Source organism: Bubalus bubalis, chromosome X (assembly GCF_019923935.1).
Source record: "Bubalus bubalis isolate 160015118507 breed Murrah chromosome X, NDDB_SH_1, whole genome shotgun sequence".
NCBI lineage: Eukaryota > Metazoa > Chordata > Mammalia > Artiodactyla > Bovidae > Bubalus > Bubalus bubalis.
Genome location: NC_059181.1, coordinates 70,568,154 through 70,587,681, shown reverse-complemented (window position 1 = coordinate 70,587,681; position 19,528 = coordinate 70,568,154). Strand labels below are relative to the sequence as shown.

Sequence of the window (19,528 nt, the reverse complement as noted above, 5' to 3'; positions counted from 1 at the left end):
TGTCCCAGAATTAAATCTTCCTTGGAGACCACAAATCTGGCACCGACCACCATTCACCATATGCTAAACTATCATCTTGGGGGCTCATCCAGGATATGAACCCGGGACCTCTCATGACTGAAGTGAAAACCATGCCCCTAGCCCAACTAGCCAGTTGTGTCTGTGACACAAAAGCTCTGAGTGATTGAGACCATGTCTTTGGTCCCAGAGTTAAATCTTCTTCAGAGACCATCAATCTGGCAGCACCATTCACTAAACACTGTAAGCTATCAGTATCTTAACAGGCTTTTTTTTTTTTTTTTTTTTTAATTTGGAGATTTGGATTGACACATATACACCATTGATAAATAGATAACTAATAAGAACATACTGTATAGTACAGGGGACTCTAATGCACTATGGTGACCTGAATGGGAAGGAAGTCCAAAAGGGAGGGGATATTTGTATATGCATAGCTGATTCATTTTGCTAAACAGTAGAAATTAATACAACATTATAAGAGAACTATACTCCAATAGAAATTAATTTTTTAAAAATTCCCAGCAGAGAACATTTTTTTTTTGCTTGATTATTGTGCTAACCCATAGCATGTGATACCAGTTAGAGATAATAAAATATCTGAGTCAGTTCTAATGAGGTGGATGAAACTGGAGCCTATTATACAGAGTGAAGTAAGTCAGAAAGAGAAACAAAACTACTATATATTAACACATGCATATGGAATTTAGAAAGATGGTAACAATGATCCTACATGAAAGGGAAGCAAAAGAGACACAGATATAAAGAACAGACTTTTGGACTCTGTGGGAGGAGGTGAGGGTGAGATGATTTGAGAAAAAGGCATTGAGACATGTATATTACCATATGTAAAACAGATGACCAGCACAAGTTTGATGCATGAAGCAGGGCACCCAAAGACTGTGCTCTGGGACAACCCAGAGGGACAGGGTGGGGAATGAGATGGGATGGGGGTTCACGATGGGAGGACACATATATACCTGTGGCCAATTCATGTCTATGCATGGCAAAAATCACCACAATATTGTAATTATCCTCCAATTAAAAAATAAAATAATTTAAGAAATAAAAGTAGTGAAAGGCAAAGTAAATGAGTTGCTTTAAATGGGATAAAAGTGATTTCTGTGACAGTAGAGAGCTTCAGTGATTTAGTTGCCTGATTACAGTAAGTCTGTTTCTAATATGCATAATATTGATAGGACTGAGATTGAAGATTAATGCACTTTTAACTCACTTTGCCTTGAAAGACATGAGTATTTTGCAGTTATCACTACATATCAACAATTATCTATGTATCTCAACTACCTTGAGTCCACAGTAATCATGCATATTTCTTTTTATAAATTCCTACAATATCCACCTATATCATCTTAAGGCAATGCTTAGAATGGTCACCAAATCAGAACAAATATTCCTTTATAGAGATAGGGATGATTCCATAGAATATTTCAGATTACAGGCATACTTCAAAGATATTTTGAGTTTGGTTCCAGACAACCACAATGAAGCAAATATAGGGAATTAACTGGCAGTCCCATGGTTAGGGCTCTGGGTTCTCAACATCAAGGGCCCAGGTTCAATCCCTGGTCAGGGAACTAAGATCCCACAAGCCTTGTAGTGTGGGGCATGTTGGAGCCACTCCTCCTTCATTATGAACTCTTGGAGCTAGAAAAAATATAGACAGCCATGTAGGGTGAGATTAATAAAGACCCTAGGTTAAATGAGAAGCTAGATCTGTCTTACTAAATAAGCAAATATTGCAATAAAGCAAGTCATATATGTTTTGGTTTTCAGTACATATGAAATTTGTATTTACACTGGTCTGTAGTTTATTAATGGAGTAGGAAATGGCAACCCATTCCAGTATTCTTGCCTGGAGAATCTCATAGACTAAGGAGCCTGACAGGCTACAGTCCATAGGGTCGCAAAGAGTCAGACAAGACTGTAGCGATTTAGCATGCATGCATGTAGTTTATTAAAGTGTGCAATGGCATTGTCTAAAAAAATGTGCATACAGTAATTAAAAATACTTTACTGCTAAAAAACACTAACCATCACCTGAGCCTTCAGTGAATCATAATCTTTTGCTGGTGGAGGATTTTTCCCCAATGTTGATGGCTGCTGATTGATAAGGGTGGTGACTGCTGAAGATTGGGGTGCCTATTGATGCTTTTGAACTGTGGTGTTGAAGACGCTTGAGAGTCCCTTGGACTGCAAGGAGATCCAACCAGTCCATTCTGAAGGAGATCAGCCCTGGGATATTTTTGGAAGGAATGATGCTAAAGCTGAAACTCCAGTACTTTGGCCACCTCATGCGAAGAGTTGACTCATTGGAAAAGACTGATGATGGGAGGGATTGGGGGCAAGAGGAGAAGGGGACGACAGAGGATGAGATGGCTGGATGGAATCACTGACTCTATGGATATGAGTCTGAGTGAACTCCGGGAGTTGGTGATGGACAGGGAGGCCTGGCGTACTGCAGTTCATGGGGTCGCAAAGAGTCGGACACGACTGAGCGACTGATCTGATCTGATCTGATCTGATGGCAATTTCCTAAGACAATGAAGTTTTGGCACATCAACTGACTTTTCCTTTCATGAATGATTTCTCTGTAGCATGCAATTCTGATTGATAGAATTTTCTCACTATAGAACTTCTTTCAAAATTGGAGTCAATCCTCTGACCCTTTATCAACTTAGTTTATGTAATATTCTAAAATCCTTTGCTGTCATTGCAACAATCGTCACAGTATCTTCCTCAGGGATAGCTTTCATCTCAGGAAATCACCTTCTTTGATCATCCATAGAATTATCTCTTCATCCACTAAAGTTTTATCATGAGACTGCAGCAATTCAGTCACATCTCTAGCACCCACTTCTAATTCAAAGTCTATTGCTATTTCTACCATATCTGAAGTTACTTCCTTCACTGAAATCGTGAACCCTTCAAAGTCACCCATGAGGGTTGGTTATTTCAAACTCCTATTAAATGTTAATATCGTGACTTCTTCCCATGAATCACTAATGTCCTTAATAGCACCTAGAATGGTGAATCCTTTCCAGAAGGTTTTATATTTACTTTGCCAAGATCCATCAGAAGAACCACTATGATGGCTACAGTCTTAAAAAATACATTTCTTAAATAAAAAAACATGAAATAAAAATAAGTCTATGGGCTACAGGATGGATATTGTGTTCAGTTCAGTTGCTCAGTCGTGTCTGACTCTTTGTGACCCTATGAATTGCAGTACGCCAGGCCTCCCTGTCCATCACTAGCTCCCAGAGTTCACTCAGACTCATGTCCATCAAGTCGGTGATGTCATCCAGCCATCACATCTCTGTTGTCCCCTTCTCCTGCCCCTAATCCCTCCCAGTATCAGGGCCTTGTCCAATGAGTCAACTCTTCACATCAGGTGGCCAAAGTACTGGAGTTTCAGCTCAGCATCAGTCCCAGGACTGATCTCCTTTAGGATGGACTGGCTGGATCTCCTTGCAGTCCAAGGGACTCTCAAGAGTCTTCTCCAACACCACAGTCCAAAAGCATCAATTCTTCGGTGCTCAGCTTTCTTCACAGTTCAACTCTCACATCCATACATGACCACTGGAAGAACCATAGCCTTGACAGGCATGAAAACAGTATTAATCTTGTATATCTCCATCAGAGCTCTTTGGTGATCATGAACATTGCAAATGAATAGTAATATTTTGAAAGGAAACTTTTTTTCTGAATGGTAAGTTTCAACAATGGGCTTAAGATACTCAGCAAACCGTTCTGTAAACAGGTGTACTGTCATCCAGGCTTTGTTGTTCCATTTATAGATGCAAGCAGAATAGATTTAGCATAATTCTTAAGGGTCCTAGGATTTTCAGAATGGTAAATCAGCATTGGCTTCAGGTTAAAGTCACCATATCCACTAGCCCCTAAACAAGAGAGTCAATTTTGCCCTTTGAACTTTTGAAGTCAAGCACTGATTCTCTCCAGCTATGAAAGACCTTTATGGCATTTTTTTACTAATACAAAAACTGCTTCATCTACATTGAAAATCAGTTGTTTAATACATTCAGACTAAACATTTCTCCATATCAGCAACAAGGCTGTTTTGCTTTATTATAATCTATTTCTTCACTGGAGCTGCATTTTAAATTTCAAGAACTTTACCTTTGCATTCATGAATTGGTTGTTTGGTGTAAGAAGTCTAACTTTCAATTAATCTGGACTTTCTACCTGCCTTCCTCACTAAGCTTACTCATTTCTAGCTTTTGATTTAAAGTGAGAGATGTGTGACTTTTTCAAGTGAACACTTAGAGAAGTCATTGTAGGGTTATTAATTGGCCTAATTTCAACATTGTTATGTCTCAGGGAATAGGAAGGTCTGAGGAGGGGAAAGATATGGGGAAAAGTCTGTTCAGTGGAGCACTCAGAACACACACAACATTTATCAATTAAGTTCATAGCCTTGTAAGGTCACTGTTCTTGGTGCTCCAAGACAATTATAACAGTAACATCAAAGATCACCAATCACAGTATACCATATATAATAACAATGAAAAGTCTGAAATATTACAAGAATTGACAAAATGTGACAGGTACAGAAAGTGAGAAACTGCTGTTGGAAAAATGATGCCAATATACTCATTTAAAGCGTGGTTACATAGGCAGGACACTAGAAGACATAAATCAAAGCAAGATCCTCTATGACCCACCTCATAAGGTAATGGAAATAAAAACAAAAGTAAACAAGTGGGGCCTTATTAGACTTAAAAGCTTTTGCACAGAAAAGGAAACTATAAGCAAGGTGAAAAGACAACCCTCAGAATGGGAGAAAATAATAGCAAATGAAACAACTGACAAAGGATTAATTTCAAAAATATACAAGTAGCTCATACAACTCAATACCAGAAAAATAAACAACCCAATCAAAAAGTGGGAAAAAAGACCTAAACAGAGATTTCTCCAAAGAAGACATACAGATGGCTAACAAACACATGAAAAAATGCTCAACATGGCTCATTATTAGAGAAATGCAAATCAAAACTACAATGAGATATCACTTCACACTGGTCAGAATGGCCACCTTCAAAAAGTCTACAGACAATAAATGCTGGAGATGGTGTGTAGAAAAGGAATCCTCTTGCACCATTGGTGGGAATGTAAATTGACACAGCCACTATGGAAGACAGTATGGAGATTCCTTAAAAAAAAACTAGGAATAAAACCACCATATGACCCTGCAATATATGGGTCCTAGGCATATACCCTGAGGAACCAACATTCAAAAAGACACATGTACCCCATTGTTCATTGAAACACTACTTACAATAGCTAGAATGTGGAAGCAACCTAGATGTCCATTGACAGATGAATGGATAAAGAAGTTCTGGTACATATACACAATGGAACGTCACTCAACAATAAAAAGGAACACATTTGAGTCATTTCTAATGAGGTTGATGAACCTAGAGCCTATTATACAGAGCGAAGAAAGTCAGAAAGAGAAAGATAAACATTGTATCAGTTCAGCTCAGTTCAGTCGCTCAGTCGTGTCTGACTCTTTGCGACCCCTGACCCCATGAATTGCAGCATGCCAGGCCTCCCTGTCCATGACCCCAGGCCTCCCTGTCCATCACCAACTCCCTGAGTTCACTCAGACTCAGTCCATCGAGTCAGTGATGCCATCCAGCCATCTCATCCTCTGTCGTCCCCTTTTCCTCCTGCCCCCAATCCCTCCCAGCATCAGAGTCTTTTCCAATGAGTCAACTCTTCGCATGAGGTGGCCAAAGTACTGGAGTTTCAGCTTTAGCATCATTCCTTCCAAAGAAAACATTGTATACTAATGCATATATACTAACGAATCTAGAAAGATGGTACTGAGTAACTTATTTGCAGGGCAGCAATGGAGACACAGACATAGAGAACAGATTTATGGACATAGGGAGAGGGGAGGAGAGGGTGAAATGTATAGAGAGAGTAACATGGAAACTTACATCACCATATGTAAAATAGATAGCCAATGGGAATTTGTTGTACCTCTCAGGGAACTCAAATAGAAGCTCTGTGTCAACCTTAGAGGGGTGGGATGGGGAGGGAGATGAGAGGGAGATTCAAGAGAGAGGGGACATATGTATATTTATGGCTGATTCATGTTGGCTTGACAGAAATCAACAAAATTCTGTAAAGCAATTATCCTTCAATTAAAAAATAAATTTTAAAAAAGAATGGTTGCCACAAACCTTCAATTTGTAATAAAACAAATATGGTATTTCTAAAGTACAATAAAGCAATGAATGATAAAATGAGATAGGCCTGTACATGACAGATGCAACTAGTTGCAGTATGTAAGAAAATAAAGATATATGTACTTAAGGTTGACCTCACGCAGTCTAATGCATCTTTAAATACAAATTCTTAGTTGCAACACCTTGAGGTAGACTCTTTCTCTTTGGCTGTCATACTAATTTTTATGCCTGTGATAACTGAAGTTTTTAAAATGTGATGGCTGAAGTGATTTTTTTTTCATTTAAATTTATTTATTTTAATTGGAGGCTAATTACTTTACAGTCCTGAAGGATGCTTGGGGATGGCTGAAGTTTTAAAAGTGTGTATAAAGTAAAACTGAAGTTAGACAATTCCAAAGAACTTGTTTTTCCTAGACATACAGATGGCTAACAAACATATGAAAAGATGCTCAACATCACTCATTATCAGAGAAATGCAAATCAAAACCACTATGAGGTACCATTTCACACCAGTCAGAATGGCTGTGATCCAAAAGTCTACAAGTAATAAATGCTGGAGAGGGTGTGGAGAAAAGGCAACCCTCTTACACTGTTGGTGGGAATGCAAACTAGTACAGCCACTATGGAGAACAGTGTGGAGATTCCTTAAAAAACTGGAAATAGAACTGCCTTATGACCCAGCAATCCCACTGCTGGGCACACACTGAGGAAACCAGAAGGGAAAGAGACACGTGTACCCCAATGTTCATCACAGCACTGTTTATAATAGCCAGGGCATGGAAGCAACCTAGATGTCTATCAGCAGATGAATGGATAAGAAAGCTGTGGTACATAGACACAATGGAGTATTACTCAGCCATTAAAAGAATACATTTGAATCAGTTCTAATGAGGTGGATGGAACTGGAGCCGATTATACAGAGTGAAGTAAGCCAGAAAGAAAAACACCAATACAGTATACTAATGTATATATATGGAATTTAGAAAGATGGTAACAATAACCCTGTATACGAGACAGCAAAAGAGACACTGATGTATAGAACAGTCTTTTGGACTCTGTGGGAGAGGGAGAGGGTGGGATAATTTGGGAGAATGGCATTGAAACATGTATAATACCATATATGAAACAAGTCGCCAGTGCAGGTTCGATGCACAATACTGGATGCTTGGGGCTGGTGCACTGGGATGACCCAGAGGGATGGTATGGGGAGGGAGGAGGGAGGAGGGTTCAGGATGGGGAACACATGTATACCTGTGGCGGATTCATTTTGATATATGGCAAAACCAATACAATATTGTAAAGTTAATAAATAAAATAAAATTAACAAAAAAAATGAGATTCATTACTTACTTGTTCCAGTAAAATTGGAGCATGTTTTACATATAAGGATAGAAATAAACCTGTGTTTTGAGTCAAATTGTAGACAAATGACATTTTCTATAAAAACTAGTACTAACATTAAGCTCTGTGGGAAATCTATGAAATTTTTTATAAACACCATAATCATAATGTGTTTATCAGTTGCTCTAATAGACAGTTATTTTAAAATCTGAAGAATGAGTCACATTATTCCTAATACTAAAACAGTTGCAGTTTAGGCCAACTCACAAAACTATTGCATTTGCAAAGATTCACTTTCATTTTCCAAATTTATAACTTCTTACAAATGTACCTCAGATGATTATGAAGCTTTAGAAAAAGTTTTTATTTTTTAATTTTCATAATTTTTAAAATGACATTTTAAGCCAATTTTAAAATGTATTTAATAAAAATTTTCAACTACTAGAAGTGATAAAATGCTAAGAGATGTTGCTGTGCTTATTTTAATTAGGCTTGACTCATGGAGGGAAAGAAAAGAGAACATCCATTTCTCTTGTACCAGAAAATAGTGGAAGTGTGCAAGCTTTCATTCAGACCTAGAACAAGGCACAGTTTCTATTTCAGTGTTATTCATATCCTGATCTGTCATTCTCTCCATTTTATGACCATCTCTCTTCAAATACTATGCTTAACTCCATTTGACATTCTAAAATTCAGTGTTCTTACTGACTGAAAATTTACATGAATTCTCAGTTTTTGCCACTGATGAAAGGGAAATAACTTGTTCATGAAATTCTTATATATGGGTGACACCATGCTACAAGACGGTCTTTTGAGTGGAAAAGCTCAGGTGGAAAGTACATTGGGACAGTAAAGTTAAACATGGCAGTCACCTAGAGGAAAGAACACAAAGGTCCCAAAGAGAAGCAGTTGTGAATTTAAAGGCAGGATTTATAGAAGCTGAAAATGAATTGCCTTTTCCCAGGTTAAACTTCTGCCCCTGATCCCTGAGAAATCTTATCACTTTCTTCCCATTCTGTCCCAACCCACATACATACACTGTTGTATTCATTTTTATTTTTATTTTTGTGTTGTTATGGATACTGTTTATTGCTTTTCAGTTTTAAAAGCATGCATTATTCTAAAGAAATTGCCTCCCAACCCCTTTCAGTTTTAGTGCCAATCCTTTACAGTGGGAAGTACGAGAGCTGGAGGCACTGCCTCCTCCTTCTTTCCTATATTTCCTTACTTGGTTGACAGAGGTTGATAGCTATGCAAATTCAATGGGCCACCAAATCAGGCCTATTTTACTTCTGACATACCTAATGAAAAGACTTGCTGACTCTCCAAACTGCCATCAATCTCAGTGAAGGGAGCTGGCCAGAGAGAACTCTAGTTTCCTTTGGAGGGAGTGACTAGGTGGGGATATCACTGAGACGACTCTAAAGTGCAATGGGTTTCTGGGCAAGCTGTAGGCTAAAGCTACCTGCTGCTGCTACTGCTGCTAAGTCGCCCCAGTCGTGTCCAACTCTGTGCGACCCCATAGACGGCAGCCCACCAGGCTTCCTGTCCCTGGGATTCTCCAGGCAAGAACACTGGAGTGGGTTGCCATTTCCTTCTCCAATGCATGAAAGTGAAAAGTGAAAGTGAAGTCACTCAGTCGTGTCTGACTCTAGCGACCCCATGGACTGCAGCCTACCAGGCTCCTCTGTTCATGGGATTTTCTTGGCAAAAGTACTGGAGTGGGGTGCCATTGCCTTCAGCCATCCTTTCTACACTGGACCCTGTTCAGCTCCTCATGATAAAAAATAATAAATTTATTATCATAATAAATCCAGTAACCAGGTAAGCATTCCCTTCATCATTCCAGATCTCTTATCCCTTTGTGGATAACACTGCCAACACTGAAGGGATCAAGGATTCTCCAGAGAGTGAAGGGGGCATCAGCATTATAGTCAATGACATATACACCTTCCACATGACTCAGGAACACTATCTGAAGAAGCAGGATAGTAGGAACTCACCAGAATGCTCAAGGAAAAAGCCACAGCTTAGAAGAAAAAAAAATCTCTTTGTTTGCATCTCTCCCACCTCTCCCCTCACTGAACCCTCTGGCAGGCTGCAAGAACTCACTTCAAACAACTGCTACTCTCTTCAGTTTCTTTCAGGCAAGGAGCAGCTGAAGCAGGCAGGGATGTGGCACTAGAGTGAGGCTCTGGAGGGGGTCTGCTGGTAATCACACAGGAGAATGGGATGTGTGTCAAATAGAGAGAGATAAAAATGAAGAAATTAAAACAAAAATAAATAAATAAGGGGAGAAGGAAAGAAAAAGAAAAGAAATTAAGGAAGGAAGGAAGGAAGAACAAAGCGAGCAAGCACTTGCAGCAACTGCCAGGGCTGCTAAACCGCTGCTGTTCAAAGGCAAATGGGTGCTGAAATTACTTCCCCCAATACACTACTCTAGTCCCATTCACTCACTCCACAGATTCCCCTTCCTGCCAGGCTTAACTTGCTCTGTAAAGTAAAACCATTTCCATGGTAATCCGTAGTCACACAAAAGGTCATCTGTAATATTGAGTCATGAGTACCTCCTATACCAGGCTGGTGATCGCTCCACTACTTTCCTTTTTTCTTTAGTGATAAACTTTCTCCAGTGGAGTAATACTCCTTTTCTTCCTTCCCCTAAAGAGAAGGGGGATTTCTTCTCATTCCCATAAATAGTGTATTGCTTTTGTCATTCCTACCTTTCACTCATCCAACTCCTCCTATCACACACAAATGAGTAACTCACCCACTTCAATCTTTGTCAACACAAACACAAACTTAAATTCAGAAGGCAATATTTCTGAAAAAAAGTGGGTTTTTAAACTCTCTTTATCATGAGTTTGCTCCCTTACTTTAACACCATCTGTTCTTTGTTTTGCTAGAAATATTTTAGGTCCTTATGTTTTTCTCTATATCTTGAGCCACTTCTCATAAGTGAAAACAGGTGGATGGCATTCCTTAAAGACACAATTTCAAAATTCTATCTTTGACAGTTTAAAGTATAACTACTTTAATGAATGGTTAAAGTAGAATTACTTTAATGGGTATCTGAGGAGGCCTTACAAGTAGCTGTGAAAGGAAGAGAAGTGAAAGGCAATGGAGAAAAGGAAAAGATTTACCCATTTGAATGCAGAATTCCAAAGAATAGCAAGGAGAGATAAGAAAGCATTCCTCAGTGTTCAATGCAAAGAAATAGAGGAAAGCAATAGAATGGGAAAGACTAGAGATCTCTTCAAGAAAATTAGAGATACCAAGGGAATATTTCATGCAAAGATGGGCTCAATAAAGGACAGAAATGGTATGGACCTAACAAAAGCAGAAGATATTAAGAAGAAGTGGCAAGACTACACAGAGGAACTATACAAAAAAGATCCTCATGACCCAGATAACCACGATGGTGGGATGAGTCACCTAGAGCCAGACATCCTGGAATATGAAGTCAAGTCGGCCTTAGGAAGCATCACTATGAACAAAGCTAGTGGAGGTGATGGAATCCCAGTTGAGCTATTTCAAATCCTAAAAGATGATGCTGTGAAAGTGCTGCACTCAATATGCCAGCAAATTTGGAAAACTCAGCAGTGGCCACAGGACTGGGAAAGGTCAGTTTTCATTCCAATCCCAAAGAAAGGCAATCCCAAGGAATGCTCAAACTGCTGCATAATTGCACTCATCTCACATGCTAGTAAGGTCCAAAATTCCCCAAGTAAGGCTTCAACAATATATGAACTGTGAACTTCCAGATGTTCAAACTGGATTTAGAAAAAGGCAGCAGACCCAGAGATCAAATTGCCAACATCCACTGGATCATATAAAAAGCTAAAGAATTCAAGAAATGCATCTATTTCTGCTTCATTAACTATGCTAAAGCATTTGACTGTGTGGATCACAACAAACTGTGGAAAATTCTTGAATAGACGGGAATACCAGACCACCTGAACTGCCTCCTGAGAAATCTGTATGCAGGTCAAGAAGCAACAGTTAGAACCAGACATGGAACAACAAACTGGTTCCTAAATTGGGAAAGGAGTACATCAGAGCTGTATATGTTACCCTGCTATTTAACTTATATACAGAGTACATCATGAGAAATGCTGGACTGGATGAAGCACAAGCTGGAATCAAGATTGCTGGGAGAAATATCAATAATCTTAGATATGCAGATGACACCACCCTTATGGTAGAAAGTGAAGAAGAACTAAAGAGCCCCTTGATGAAAGTGAAAGAGGAGAGTGAAAAAGTTGGCTTAAAACTCAACATTCAGAAAACAAAGATCATGGCATCTGGTCCCATCACTGCATGGCAAATAGATGGGGAACCAATGGAAACAGTGACAGACTTTATTTTGGGGGGCTCCAAAATCACTGCAGATGGTGATTGCAGCCATGAAATTTAAAGACTATTGCTCCTTGAAAGAAAAGTTATGACCAACCTAGACAGCATATTAAAAAGCAGAGACATTACTTTGCCAACAAAGGTCCATCTAGTCAAAGCTATGGTTTTTCCAGTAGTAATGTATGGATGTGAGAGTTGGACTATAAAGAAAGCTGAGTGCTGAAGAATTGATACTTTTGTATTGTGGTATTGGAGAAGACTCTTGATTGTCCCTTGGACTGCAAGGAGATCCAACCAGTCTATCCTAAAGGAAGTCAGTCCTGAATATTCATTGGAAGGACTGATGCTGAAGCTGAAACTCCAATACTTTGGCCATCTGATGCGAAGAACTGACTCATTTGCAAAGACCCTGATGCTGGGAAAGATTGAAGGCAGAAGACTGGGACGACAGACAATGAGATGGTTGCATAGCATCACCAACTCAATGGACATGAGTTTGAGTAAGCTCTGAGAGTTGGTGATGGACAGGGAAGCCTGATGTGCTGCAATCCATGGCTCCACAAAGAGTCAGACATGACTGAGCAACTGAACTGAACACTACTGAAATATACTAAGCTATGATTAGTAATATTAAATGCATTAATCTGACTATTTCTAACCTTTGTTTGTAATAAAGGTTATTAACAATTATTTAACAAATTATTTAATTGTTCTACTAGCACAAAAATAAGACTTCACTTTCAAGGTACTGAAAGACTGTGCAAAAGAGATAACGAATGAGTGCTTTATAGGAAGAAAAATGAGTGTTCCCTAGTGGCTCAGGCAATAAAGAGTGCAATGTGTGAGACCCGGCTTCTATCCCTGCCTTGGGAAGATATCCTGGAGAAGGGAATGGCAACCTACTCCAGTATTCTTGCCTGGGAAATCCTATGGACAAAGGAGCTTGGCAGGCCCCAATCCATGGAGTTGCAAAGAGTCAGATATGGTTGAGCGATTAACTCACACACACACACACACACACACACGTAAACATACTTGATTCTTGATCACCTTAGTTTTAACTTTCATTCACTGATATGTAGTACTTAAACATACTTGATATCTAAAGAAAAAATTAAGTACAGAACTTTAATACTTCATTTTAGAAATCTATGAAGTTAAATTTTGAAAAAACATTCACTATCAGGTTATTGAGATGTCAATGTGTTAGTCAATTAATCTGGGGTTTTTTTATTTCCTTTGCCTTAGCTTTGTAAATAAACATAATTATTGATACTGCATGAACATGTGTTATATCTGCCATTTATTACTGTTGACTTAGCACAGAAACTGAAACCTTAAAATAATCACTGATGCTTTTTTCAGCACATTAACTGTGCTCAATTTTACCAGAGCCATATTGACACAATTATTAATAAAAGAGCTAATTTTCTAAGACATTCAGTATACATACTTTAGTTAAATAAAATAAGTTTTTGAATAAAACATAATTTCAATGTTTACACACAGCTGAAACTAAAAGTAATAACATTCCCTTTCTATGAGATTTCCTACCAGGTCTTTTGTTAGCACACTTTGTTGAATTTAACACCACCTTCTCTGAAGACTAACTTTCTTCTCCAGAGTTCCCCATAAACTGATCTCCTCACATTCTCTGTACCTCACTTGCAACAATCACATGGATACTGTTGCCAGGAGACCAGGAATATTACTGTTGCATCATTACCACTATTATAGTTAAGAGTATTTTCAAATGAGCATTTTATATGAGACAATTATGATTTCCAAGTCTCAAATAAAACAATGCTACATTGGACATATTAAGGATTAAAAACATTTCTCAAGTTATTTTGACTTCAATAAAAAATAGTAAAAAAATAACATATACAGATGAATTTGTTGTTGTTGTTCAGTTGCAAAGTTGTGTGTGACTGTTTGCAACCCCATGAACTGCAGCACACCAGGCTTCCCTGTACTTCATTATCTCCATTAGTTTGCTCAAACTCATATCTATTGAGTCAGTGATGCCATCCAACCATCTCATTCTCTGTTACCCCCTTCTCCTCTTGTCCTCAATCTTTGCCAGTATCAGGGTCTTTTCCAATGAGTTGGCTCTTTGCATCAGGTTGCCAAAGTATTGGAGCTTGTTTTAGTGTCAGTCCTTCCAATGCACATTCAGGGCTGGTTTCTTTTTTAGACTGATTGGTGTGATCTCCTTGCCCTCCAAGAGACTCTCAAGAGTCAACTATAGCACCACAATTTGAAAGCATCTATTCTTTGGTGCTCAGCCTTCCTTATGGTCCAACCCTCACATCCATACATGACTACTGGAAAAAACAAAGTATATGTACCTTTGTTGGCAAAGTGATATCTCTGCTTTTAATACACTCTTGTCATAGCTTTTCTTCCAATGAGCTAGTGTCTTTTAATTTCATGACTGTAGTCAATTTCTGCAGTGATTTTGGAGACCATGAAAATGAAATCTGTCACTGTTTCTGCTTTTTCCCCATGTATTTGCCATGAAGTGATGGGACTGGATGACATGTTCTTAGTTATTTGAATGTTGAATTTTAAACCAGCTTTTCCACCCTCCTCTTTCACCCTCATCAAGAGGCACTTTAGTTCCTCTTCAATTTCTACCATTAAAGTGGTATCATCTGCATATCTTAGGTTGTTGATATTTCTCCTGGCAATCTTGATTCCACCTTCTGATTCATCCAGCCTGGCATTTTGCATGCTGTACTCTGCATACTAGTTAGATAATCAGGGTGACAATATACAGCCTTGATGTACTCCTTTCCCAAATGTGAAAGGAGTCTGGTTCTATCTGTTACTTCTTGACCTGCATACAGGTTACTCTGGAGGCAGATAAGGTGGGCTGGTACTCTCAACTCTTTAAGAAATTTTTAGTTTGTTGTGATCCACACAGTCAAAGGTTTTGGTGTAGTCAATGAATGAGAAGTCAATGTTTTTTCTAGAATTCCTTTGCTTTTTCTATGATCCAATAGATGCTGGCAATTTGATCTCTGGGTCCTCTGCTTCTTCTAAATACAGCTTGTACATCTCTAAGTTGTCAGTTCACATACTGTTGAAGCATAGCTTTAAGGATTTTGAACATTACCTTGCTAGCATGTGAGATGAGCAAAATTGTGCACTAGTTTGAACATTCTTTGGCATTAGAATGTAAACTGATGTTTTTCAGTCCTGTGGCCACTGCTGAATTTTCCAAATTTGCTGGCATATTGAGTACAGCACTTTCACAGCATCATCTTTCAGGATTTGAAAGAGCTCGGATGGAATTCCATCACCTCCACTAGTTTTGTTTATAGTGATGCTTCCTAAAGCCCACTTGATTTCTCACTCCAGGATGTCTGGCTCTTGGTGAGTGATCACACCATCGTAGTTATCTGTTTCATTAAGATCTTTTTTTGTACAGCTTTTCTGTGTGTTCTTGCCATCTCTTCTTAATATCTTCTGTTTCTGTAATGTCCATACTCTTTCTGTTCTTCATTGTGCCCATCTCTTCATGAAATATTCCCTTGGTATCTCTAAGGTAGTTAATGCAGTGGACCAGCAATACTCAAAGCATTTTGGCTTCAGGATGTTTATGCACTCTAAAGAATTGAGGAACTGAAAAGCTTTTGTTTACATGGATTATATTTATCCAGATTTACCCACTAGAGATGAAAACTGAGTTCCACACAAAGACTTGGAACTAATTAATTTAGCAAGATGGCAAAATACGAGATTAATATACAGAAATCTGCTGCATTTCTTTACACTAACAATGAAATACCAGAGGGAACCCTCTTACACTGTTGGTGGGAATGCAAACTAGTACAGCCACTATGGAGAACAGTGTGGAGATTCCTTAAAAAACTGGAAATAGAACTGCCTTATGATCCAGCAATCCCACTTCTGGGCATACACACTGAGGAAACCAGAAGGGAAAGAGACACGTGTATCCCAATGTTCATCACAGCACTGTTTATAATAGCCAGGGCATGGAAGCAACCTAGATGTCCATCAGCAGATGAATGGATAAGAAAGCTGTGGTACATAGACACAATGGAGTATTACTCAGCCATTAAAAAGAATACATTTGAATCAGTTCTAATGAGGTGGATGGAACTGGAGCCGATTATACAGAGTGAAGTAAGCCAGAAAGAAAAACACCAATTCAGTAAACTAATACATATATATGGAATTTAGAAAGATGGTAACAATAACACTGTATACGAGACAGCAAAAGAGACACTGATGTATAGAACAGTCTTTTGGACTCTGTGGGAGAGGGAGAGGGTGGGATGATTTGGGAGAATGGCATTGAAATATGTATAATATCATATATGAAACGAGTCACCAGTCCAGGTTCGATGCACGATACTGGATGCTTGGGGCTGGTGCACTGGGATGACCCAGAGGGATGGTATGGGGAGGGAGGAGGGAGGAGGGTTCAGGATGGGGAACACATGTATACCTGTGGCGGATTCATTTTGATATATGGCAAAACCAATACAATATTGTAAAATTAAAAAATAAAATTAAATTAAAAAAAAAACCAGAAAGAGAAAATAAAAAGCAATCCCATTTAAAATCACTTTAAAGTATATCTAGGAGTAAACTTAACCATGGAGATGAAATATCTATATGCTGAAAATTATGAGCCATTGATCAAGGAAATTGAAGATAATTCAAAGAAATGGAAATGTATCCCATGCTCTTGAATTGGAAGAATTCGTAATGTCAAAATGGCCATATTATCATAAGCAATCTACAGATTTAGCATAACTTCTATAAAGTATTCATGACACTTTCCCACAGAACTAGAACAAAAAATCCAAAAATTTGTATGGAATCACAAACGACCCAGAATTGTGAAATTAATCAAAAGGGAAAAATAATAAAGCTGGAGGCACAACCCTTCTGGACTTCAGACTATACTACAAAGCTGCAGTAATAAAAGCAGCATAATGCTGGCATAAAAAAACATACATGTAGATCAATGGAACAGAATAGAAAGCCCAGAAATAAACCTACATAACTATGGCTAATAAATCTACAACAAAGAAGGCAAGAACATACAGTGGAGAAAAGAGTCTCCTCAAAAAGCTATGTTAGAAAGCCAGACAGCTACATGTAATTCAATGAAATTAGAACATTTCCTCACACCATATACAAAAATAAAATGGTTTAAAGGCCTAAATATGATACATGAAATAGGCAAAACATTCTCCAGTATAAATTGTAGCAATATAATTAGATTAGATCAATATCCTAAGGCAAAATAAATAGAAGGAAAAATAAACATGTGGGACCTGATCAAACTTAAAAGCTTTTGCACAGCCAAGGAAGCTATCAATGAAACAAAAAGACGACCCTTAGAATGGGAGAAAATACTTGAAAATGATGCAACTAACAAGAAGTTAATATCCAAAATATACAAAGAGCTCATATAACTCAATATAAAAAAAAAAAAAACCCAATCAAAAAATGGGCAGAATACTTTAATAGACATTTCTCCAAAGAATACATACAGATGGCCAACAAACACATAAAAAGATGCTTAACACTGGTAATTCTTAGAGAAATGCAAATCAAAACCACAACGAGGTATCACCTCACACTGTTCACAATCAGTTCAGTTCAGGTGCTCAGTCGTGTCCAACTCTTTGTGATCTCATGGACTGCAGCACAGCAAGCCTCCCTGTCCATCACTGATTCCTGGAGTTTACTCAAACTCATGTCCATTGAGTTGGTGACACCATCCAACCATCTCATCCTCTGTCATCCCCTTCTCCTCCCGCCTTCAATCTTTCCCAGCCTCAGGGTCTTTTGAAATGAGTCAGCCCCTTGCATCAGGTGGCCAAAGTATTGGAGTTTCAGCTTCGACATCAGTCCTTCCAATGAATATTCAGGACTGATTTCCTTTAGGATGGACTGGTTGGATATCCTTGCAGGCCAAGGGACTCTCAAGAGTCTTCTCCAGCACAACAGTTCAAAAGCATCAATTCTTCAGTGCTCAGCTTTCTTTATAGTCCAACTCTCACATCCATACATGACTATTGGAAAAACCGTAGGTCTGACTAGATGGACCTTTGTTGGTAAAGTAATGTCTTTGCTTTTTAATATGCTGTCTAGATTGATCATAACTTTTTTCCAAGGAGTAAGCATCTTTTGTCCACATGGCTATCATCAAAATGTCTATAAACAATAAATGTTGAGCAGGTTGTGGAGAAAAGGGAACCCTTGTGTACTGTTGGTGAGAATGTAAACTGGTGTAGCCACCATGGAAAGCAGTATTGAGGCTCATTAAAAAAGATAACGAAAAAAAAAAAAAACTAAACTAAAATAGAGTTACTATGTGGTTTAGCCATCCCAATCCTGGGCATTTATCTGAAAAAGAGAAAAACTCTAATTCGAAAAGAGACATGCACTTCAATGTTCATAGCATCACTATTTACAATAGCCAAGAGATGTAAACAACTCAAGTGCTCATCAACAGAACATTGGTTTAAGAAGATATGGTATATATGCACAACGAAATATTATTTGGCCATGAAAATAATGAAATATTGCCATTTTGAAGCAGCATGGATAGACCATGATATCATAGTAAGTGAGGAAAATTGGACAAAGATGAATATTATGTGGTATTACTTACATGTAGAATCTAAAAAAATAATGCAAATGAATGTATAAATTATACATAACAGACTCATAGACATAGAAACCAAAGTTACAGTTATCAAAGGGGAAAAAGAGGAGAAGGGATAAATTAGTATAGACTTAACAAGCCACTATACATAAAATAGATAAGCAACAAGGATTAATCACATAGCACAAGGTATTATATTTAATAGTTTGCAATAACCTATAATAAAAAAGTAACTTGAAAATATTTATGTATAACTGAGTCATTTCCTGTATATCTTGAAACTAATGTAATATTGTAAACCTGAAAACTGAGAAATTGTTTAAAAATTCCAAAATTCCAATTTTTGCTTAAAGGGTTACATTTTGTTATCAGCAATGAACATCATCAGCTGTCTTTCTTGAAATGAAAAATTCAAATCATTCATTTTTGAAAAACAGAAATCTGTCAAACAACCAAATCAGAATGACCATTGTTTGTCACCAGTTCTTCCAAGTAAAAATGGTGTTCCACGAAAAAGGCAGTGAGGAAAGTTTCACAATTCAAACAATCTTATAACTGTTTTTTTCTGGAGATAACCACCATATCCCTGGTAAGTGAAAGAAGTGGTTTCTGCCTACTTTCCATCCTGTTGTACCAATTATTAGAGAGATGTATACTCAAGGGTCTAAATCTAATAAAATTAATATTTTTACTGCTTAATGAAAGGCATTAAGCAAAACTGGCTTTTCTTCCTCCTCTGAGTGCATTGTGATGAATAATACAAATTACTACTACAGTTTAGTATTAGTGCTTTGATTCATGCTAAGGCACTAGTAGTTTTACTTATTGTTCTTGCATCATTGTGCAAATGCCAACATAGTACATAATGCAAATAGTGTTTTAGTATTATGAAAACAGTTTGATTTCAGGGATCTCCAGA

The 19,528-nt window shown here is 38.0% G+C and overlaps 1 protein-coding gene across 7 annotated transcripts in view; it reads right to left on the bottom strand.

Annotated features, from left to right (window-relative positions):
- TENT5D (terminal nucleotidyltransferase 5D) overlaps window positions 1-19,528 on the bottom strand; it is a 76,000-nt gene that overhangs the window by 9,933 nt on the left and 46,539 nt on the right. The window contains exon 3 of one of the 7 annotated variants that reach the window (XR_006548639.1): window positions 1,544-1,683. The exons of 5 other annotated variants lie outside the window; for them this stretch is intronic. The gene's annotated coding sequence lies outside the window, so the exon portion shown is untranslated. Of the gene's footprint in view, window positions 1-1,543; window positions 1,684-18,114; window positions 18,348-19,528 lie in introns of those variants that run through there. One more of the 7 variants, XR_006548637.2, reaches the window with a different exon arrangement.